This window comes from Felis catus, chromosome X (genome assembly GCF_018350175.1).
Source record: "Felis catus isolate Fca126 chromosome X, F.catus_Fca126_mat1.0, whole genome shotgun sequence".
Taxonomy (NCBI): Eukaryota; Metazoa; Chordata; class Mammalia; order Carnivora; family Felidae; genus Felis; species Felis catus.
Window position 1 is genome coordinate 64,163,827 of NC_058386.1, and position 7,927 is coordinate 64,171,753.

The following is a 7,927-nucleotide window of genomic DNA, read 5'->3' on the forward strand; positions in this document are numbered from 1 at the left end:
TCAGGGAAATTTGTCTATAGTTATCCTGTTTAGTGGGATCTCTCTCTGGTTTTGGAATCAAGGTAATGCTGGCTTCATAGAAAGAATTTGGAAGTTTCCCTTCAATTTCCATTTTTTGGAACAGCTTTATGAGAATAGGTGTTAACCCTTCCTTCAATGTTTGGTAGAATTCCCCTGGAAAGCCATCTGTCTCTGGACTCTTGTTTTTTGGGAGGTTTTTGATTACTAATTCGATTTCCTTACTGGTTATGGGTCTGTTAAATTTTCTATTTCTTCCTGTTTTAGTGTTGGTAGTATATATATTTCTAGGAATTTGTGCATTTCTTCCAGACTGCCCATTTTATTGGCATATAATTGCTCACAATATTCTCTTATTATTGTTTTTATTTCTGCTGTGTTGGTTTTGATGTCTCCTCTTTCATTCTTTATTTTATTTATTTTGGCCATTTCCTTATTCTTTTTGATCAAAATGGCTAGTGGTTTATCAATTTTGTTAATTCTTTCAAAGAACCAGCTTCTGGTTTCATTGATCTGTTCCACTGGTTTTTGTTTGTTTGTTTGTTCGTTTGTTTGTTTTGGTTTGGTTTTGATAGCATTAATTTCTGCTCTAATCTTTATTATTCCCTGTCTTCTACTGGTTTGGGGTTTTATTTGCTGTTCTTTTTCCAGTTCTTTAAGGCGTTAGTTAGGTTGTGTATCTGAGATCTTTCTTCCTTCTTTAGGGAGGCCTGGATTACTATATACTTTCCTCTTTTGACCGCCTTTGCTGTGTCCCAGAGGTTTTGGGTTGTGGTGTTATCATTTTCATTGGCTTCCATGAACTTTTTAATTTCCTCTTTAACTTCTTGGTTAGCCCATTCATTCTTTAGTAGGATGTTCTTTAGTGTCCCAGTATTTGTTACCTTTCCAAATTTTTTTCTTGTGGTTGATTTAAAGTTTCATAGCGTTGTTGTCTGAAAATACATGGTACGATCTCAATCTTTTTGTACTTGTTGAGGGCTATTTATGCCTTTTTTAGACAAATTTCTATTCATGTGTTCTGCCCATTTCTTAATGGGATTATTTTTTTTTTTTGGTTTTGATTTATATAAGTTATTTGTAGATTTTGTATACTAACCCTTTATCAGATATATCATTTGCAAATATCTTATCCTTATCCGAATTTTGTCTTTTACTTATGTTGATTGTTTTCTTTGCTGTGCAGGAGTTTTTATCATGATGAATTCCCAATAGTTGTCTTTTGCTTTTGTTTCCATTGCCTCCAATGATGTGTCTAGTAAGAAGTTGCTAAGGCTGCTATCAAAGAGGTTGCTGCCTGTTTTCTCCTCTAGGATTTTGATTGTTTCCGGTCTCACATCTAGGTTTTTCATCCAGTTTTAATTTTTTTTGTATATGAAAGTGTTCCAGTTTCATTCTCATGCATGTTTCTGTCCAATTTTCCCAACACCATTTGTTGAAGACAATGTCTTTTTCCAATTAGATATTCTTTCCTGCTTTGTCGAAGATGAGTTGACCATACAGCTATGGTTCCATTTCTAGATTTTCTATTCTGTTCCATTGATCTAAGTGTCTATTTTTGTGCCACTACCACACTGTCTTGATAACTATAGCTTTTTATTATCACTTGAAATCTGGAATTGCGATGACTCTGGCTTTGCTTTTCTTTTTCAAGGTTTCTTTGGCTATTTGGTATCTTTTGTGGTACCAGGCAAATTTTAGAATTGATTGCTTTTGCTCTGTTGAAAAAAAAATGCTGGTGGTATTCTGATAGAGATAGCATTAAATGTGTAGATTTCTTTGGGCAGTATAGACATTTTAACAATATTTGTTCTTAAGATCTATGGACACGAAATATTTTTCCATTTCTTTGTGTCTTCTTCAATTTCTTTCATAAGTGTTCTATATTTTTCAGAGTACAGATATCTTACTCTTTGGTTAGGTTTATTCCTAGCTATCTTATGGATTTTGGTGCAATTGTAAATGGGATTGATTCTTTGATTTTTCTTTCTGCTGGTTCATTATTGGTTTATAGAAATGCAATGAATTTCTGTACATTGATTTTGTATCCTGTGACTATCCTGAATTTGTGTCTCAATTCTAGCAAATTGTTGGTGGATTCTTTGAGTTTCTTTTACATAAAGTATCAGATTATCTATGAATAGTGAAAGTTTGCCTTCTTCCTTGCTGATTTGGTTTCCACATTTTTAAAGTGTCTAATTGCTAAAGCTCTAGACTTCATTACTATGTTAAATAACAATGGTGAGAGTTGAGATCCCTGTCTTTTTCCCGACCATAGTGGAAAAGCTCTGTTTTTCCTCATTGAGGAAAATATTAGCTGAGGTTCTTCCCATATGGCCTTTATGATGTTGAAGTATGTTTCTTCTATCCTTACTTTGCTTAAGTTGTTTTTTTTTTTTTTTTATGAAGAATGGATGCTGTACTTTGTTAAATGCTTTTCCTGCATCTATTGAGGGGATCATATGGTTCTTATCTTTTCCTTTATTAATGTGGTTTGTCATGTTCATTGATTTGCAAATGTTGAAACACTCTTGCACCCCAGGAATAAATCCCACTTGATTATGGTGAGTGATTCTTTTAATGTATTGTTGGGATTCAATTTGCTAGTATTTTGTTGAGAATTTTTGCATCCAGGTTCATCAGGGATATTGGCCTATAATTTTCTATTTTAGTTGGGTTGGTTTTGAAATAAAGGTAATGCTAGCCTCCTAGAATGGGTTTGTACCTTTTCCTTCTATTTATATTTTTTTGGAATAGTTTGAGAAGACTAGGTATTAACTCTTCTTTAAATGTCTGCTAGAATTCCCCTGGTAAACCATCTGGCCCAGAACTCTTGTTTGTTGGGAGATTTTTGATTACTGATTCAACTTCTTTGCTGGCTATTAGTCTGGCCAAGTTTTTAAAATTCTTCCTGTTTCAGTTTTGGTAGTTTATGTGTTTCTACGAATTTATCCATTATTTCGAGATTGACCAGTTTTTTGTCATACAGACTTTATATTCTCTTATAATTGCATTTCTGTGGTGTTGATTGTAATCTCTCCTGTCTCATTCATTATTTTATTTATTTAGGTCATTTCTCTTTTCTTCTTGATAACTATGGCCAGGGAGATTATCAATTTTATTAACTTTTCCAAAAAAACAAGCTCCAGCTTAATTGATTTCTTCTTCTGGGTTTTTTATTTATCACTTATTTCTGCTCTAATCTTTATTATTTTCATTTTTCTTCTGGGATTAGGCTTCATTTGTTGTTCTTATTCTAGCTCCTTTAGGTGTAAGGTTAGGTTGTGTATTTAAGATTTTTCTTGCTTCTGGACATAGGCCTGTATTGTTATGTAATTCCCTCTTATGACTGCTTTTGCTGCCTCTCAGAGGATTTGGACCATTGTGTTTTCATTTTCATTTGTCTCTGTGTTTTTTTTTAATTTCTTCTTTAATTTTCTGGTTTACCCATTGATTATTTAGTAAGATGTTCTTTAATCTCCATGTACTTTTGGTCTTTCCAAGTTTTTTATTGTGGTTGACTTCAAGTTTCATAGTGTTATGATGTAAAAATTTGCATGGTAGGATCTCAATTTTTTTGTACTTGTTGAAGCCTCATTTGTGACCCAGTATGTTATCTATCTTGGAGAATGTCCCATATGCACTTGAATAAAAGCTAACTTATCTGATATAAGTATGGTTACTCTGGGTTTCTTTTGACGTCCATTAGAATGAGAAATTTTTCTCCATCCCTTCAAGTTCAATCTGCACTTGTCTTTAGGTATAAAATGAGTCTTCTTAGGCAGAATATAGACTAATCTTCTTCTTTTTTTAATCCATTCTGATACCCTATGTCTTACGATTGGAGCATTTATTCCATTTATATCAAGAGTGATTATTGATAGATATTAATTTAGTGCCATTGTGTTATTTGTTAATTCGTTGTTTCTGTACATTTTCTCTGCGTTTCTAGTCTCTTTTCATCCTACTTTCTCACTGAAAGATTTTAATTTAATTCAAAAAATATTTATTTACTTATTTTGAGAGAGAGGGAGAGAGGGAGAGTGCAGGTAAGGGGCAGAGAGAGAAGAAGAGAGATAATCCCCACCAGGCTCCACATCCAGCACAGATCCAGATTCAGGGATTGATCCCATGAATTTTGAGATCATGACCTGAGGTGAAACCAAGAGTCAAACACTTAAGCAACTGAGTTACACAGGTGCCCCAAGATTTCCTTTTAATATTTCTTGCAGGAAGTTTCAATGGTCATGCACTCTTTTAGTTTCTGTTTGTATAGAAAATTATCTATCCTCCTATTCTGAATGACAACCTTGCTGTATAGAGTATTATTGGCTGCATGGTCTTCTCATTTACCACGTTGAATATATAATGCCACAACTTTCTGACCTGCCAAGTTACTATGGAGAGATCTACTACTAACCTTTTTTGTCTTCCTTTGTGAATTGGGGACTTCTTTTTTTATTATTATTTTAACGTTTTATTTTATTTTTTAAGAAACAGAGAGGGACAGAGCACCAGCAGGGGAGGGGCAAAGAGAGAGAGGGAGACAGAGAATCCAAAGCAGGCTGCAGGTTCTAAGCCATCAGCACAAGTCCTGATGCAGGGCTCAAACCCACCAAAGCAAGATCATGACCTGAGCCGAAGTCAGATGCTCAAACGACTGAGTCACCCAGGCACCCCAATGGGTACTTCTTTTCTTTTGTTGCTCTTAGGATTTTTTCCCTTATCTGTATATTTTCAAATTTAACTATATGTCTTGGTGTTGGCCTGCTTTGTTTGATTTTGATGGGAGTTCTCTGTGCCTCCCATAATTGAATAAAGGTTTCCTTTCCCAGATTAGGGAAGTTTCAGCTATAATTTGCTCAAATAAACCTACTGCCACTTTTTCCTTATTTTCTTCTTCTGGGACTCCTATTATACAAATGTTATTATGCTTTGTATAGTTGCTGAGTTTTCTGATTCTACATTTGTGATCAGATATTTTTCTTTTCTTCTTCTTTTATTTTTTATTACTATTTATGAAATTTATAGTCAAATTGGTTTCCATACAACACCCAATGCTCATCCCAAAAAATGCCCTCTTCAATACCTATCACCCACCCTCCCATCGCTCCCACTCCCCATCAACCCTTAGTTTGTTCTCAGTTTTTAAAAGTCACTTATGCTTTGGATCTCTCCCATTCTAACCTCTTTTTTTCCTTCCCCTCCCCCTGGGTATCTGTTAAGTTTCTCAGGATCTACATAAGAGTGAACACATATGGTATCTGTCTTTCTCTGTATGGCTTATTTCACTTAGCATCACACTCTCCAGTTCCATCCACGTTGCTACAAAGGGCCATATTTCATTCTTTCTCATTGCCACATAGTACTCCATTGTGTATATAAACCACAATTTCTTTATCCATTCGTCAGTTGATGGACATTTAGGCTCTTTCCATAATTTGGCTATTGTTTAGACTGCTGCTATAAACATTGGGGTACAAGTGCCCCTATGCATCAGTACTCCTGTATCCCTTGAGTAAATTCCTAGAAGTGCTATTGCTGGGTCATAGGTTAGGTCTATTTTTAATTTTCTGAGGAAACTCCACACTGTTTTCCAGAGTGGCTGCACCAGTTTGCATTCCAACCAAGAGTGCAAGAGAGTCCCCATTTCTCCACATCCTTGCCAGCATCTATAGCCTCCTGATTTATTCATTTTGGTCTCTGACTGGTGTGAGGTGATATCTAAGGTTGTTTTTGATTTGTATTTCCCTGATAAGGAGTGACGTTGAGAATCTTTTCATGTGCCTCTTGGCCATCCAGATGTCTTCTTTAGAGAAGTGTCTATTCATGTTTTATCCCCATTTCTTCACTGGATTATTTGTTTTTTGGGTGTGGAGTTTGGTGAGCTCTTTATAGATTTTGGAGACTAGCCCTTTGTCAGATATGTCATTTGCAAATATATTTTTCCCATTCCGTTGGTTGCCTTTTAGTTTTGTTGGTTGTTTCCTTTGCTGTGCAGAAGATTTTATCTTCATAAGGTCCCAGTAATTCATTTTTGCTTTTAATTCCCTTACCTGTGGGTAGAGTCAAGTAAGAAATTGCTATGGCTGAGGTCATAGAGGCCTTTTCCTGCTTTCTTCTCTAGGGTTTTGATGGTTTCCTGTCTCACATTCACGTCCTTTATCCATTTTGAGTTCATTTTTGTGAATGGTGTGAGAAAGTGGTCTAGTTTCAATCTTCTGCATGTTGCTGTCCCGTTCTCCCAGCACCATTTGTTAAAGAGACTTGTCTTTTATCCACTGGCTATTCTTACTGCTTTGTCAAAGATTAGTTGGCCATACGTTTGTGGGTCTAGTTCTGGGGTTTCTATTCTATTCCATTGGTCTATGTGTCTGTGTTTGTGCCAATGCCATGCTGTCTTGATGATGACAGCTCTGTAGTAGAAGTTAAAGTCTGGGATTGTGATGCCTCCTGTTTTTGTCTCCTTCTTCAAAATTACTTTGGCTATGCGGGGTCTTTTGTGTTTCCATACAAATTTTAGGATTGCTTGTTCTAGTTTCGAGAAGAATGCTGGTGCAATTTTGATTGGGATTGCATTGAATGTGTAGATAGCTTTGGGTAGTATTGACATTTTGACATTATTTATTCTTCCAACCCATGAAGAAGGAACGTTTTTCCATTTCTTTATATCTTCTTCAATTTCCTTCATAAGCTTTCTATAGTTTTCAGCATACAGATCTTTTACATCTTTGGTTAGATTTATTCCTAGGTATTTTAAGCTTCCTGGCGCAGTTGTGAATGGGATCAGTTTCTTTACTTGTCTTTCTGTTGCTTCATTGTTAGTGTATAAGAATGCAACTGATTTCTGTACATTGATTTTGTATCCTGCAACTTTGCTGAATTCATGTATCAGTTCTAGCAGATTTTTGGTGGAGTCTATCTGATTTTCCATGTATAATATCACGTCATGTGCAAAAAGTGAAAGCTTGACTTCATCTTTGCCAATTTTGATGCATTTGATTTCCTTTTGTTGTCTGATTGCTGATGCTAGAACTTCCAACACTATGTTAAACACCAGCTGTGAGAGTCGACATCCATGTCGTGTTCCTGATCTCAGGGAGAAAGCTCTCAGTTTTTCCCCATTGAGGATGATGTTAGGTGTGGGCTTTTCATACATGGGTTTTATGATCTTTAAATATGTTCCTTCTATCCCGACTTTCTCAAGGGTTTTTATTAAGAAAGGATGCTGAATTTTGTCAAAAGCCTTTTCTGCTTTAATTGACAGGATCATATGGTTCTTATTTTTTCTTTTATTAATGCGATGTATCACGTTGATTGATTTGCGAATGTTGAACCAGCCCTGCATCCCAGGAATGAATCCCACTTGATCATGGTGAATAATTCTTTTTATATGCTGTTGAATTCCATTTGCTAGTATCTTATTGAGAATTTTTGCATCCATATTCATCAGGGATATTGGTCTATAGTTCTTTTTTTTTTACTTGATCTCTGTTTAGTTTAGGAGTCAAAGTAATACTGGCTTCATAGAATGAGTCTGGAAGTTTTCCTTCCCTTTCTATTTTTTTTTTTTTTTGGAATAGCTTGAGAAGGATAGGTATTATCTCTGCTTTAAATGTCTGGTAGAACTCCCCTGGGAAGCCGTCTGGTCTTGGACTCTTATATGTTGGGAGAGTTTTGGTAACTGATTCAGTTTCTTCACTGGTTATGGGTCTCTTCAAGCTTTCTATTTCCTCCTGATTGAGTTTTGGAAGTGTGTGCGAGTTTAGGAATTTGTCCATTTCTTCCAGGTTTTCCAGTTTGTTGGCATATAATTTTTCATAGTATTCCCTGATAATTGCTTGTATTTCTGAGGGATTGGTTGTAATAATTCCATTTTCATTCATGATTTTATCTATTTGGGTCATCT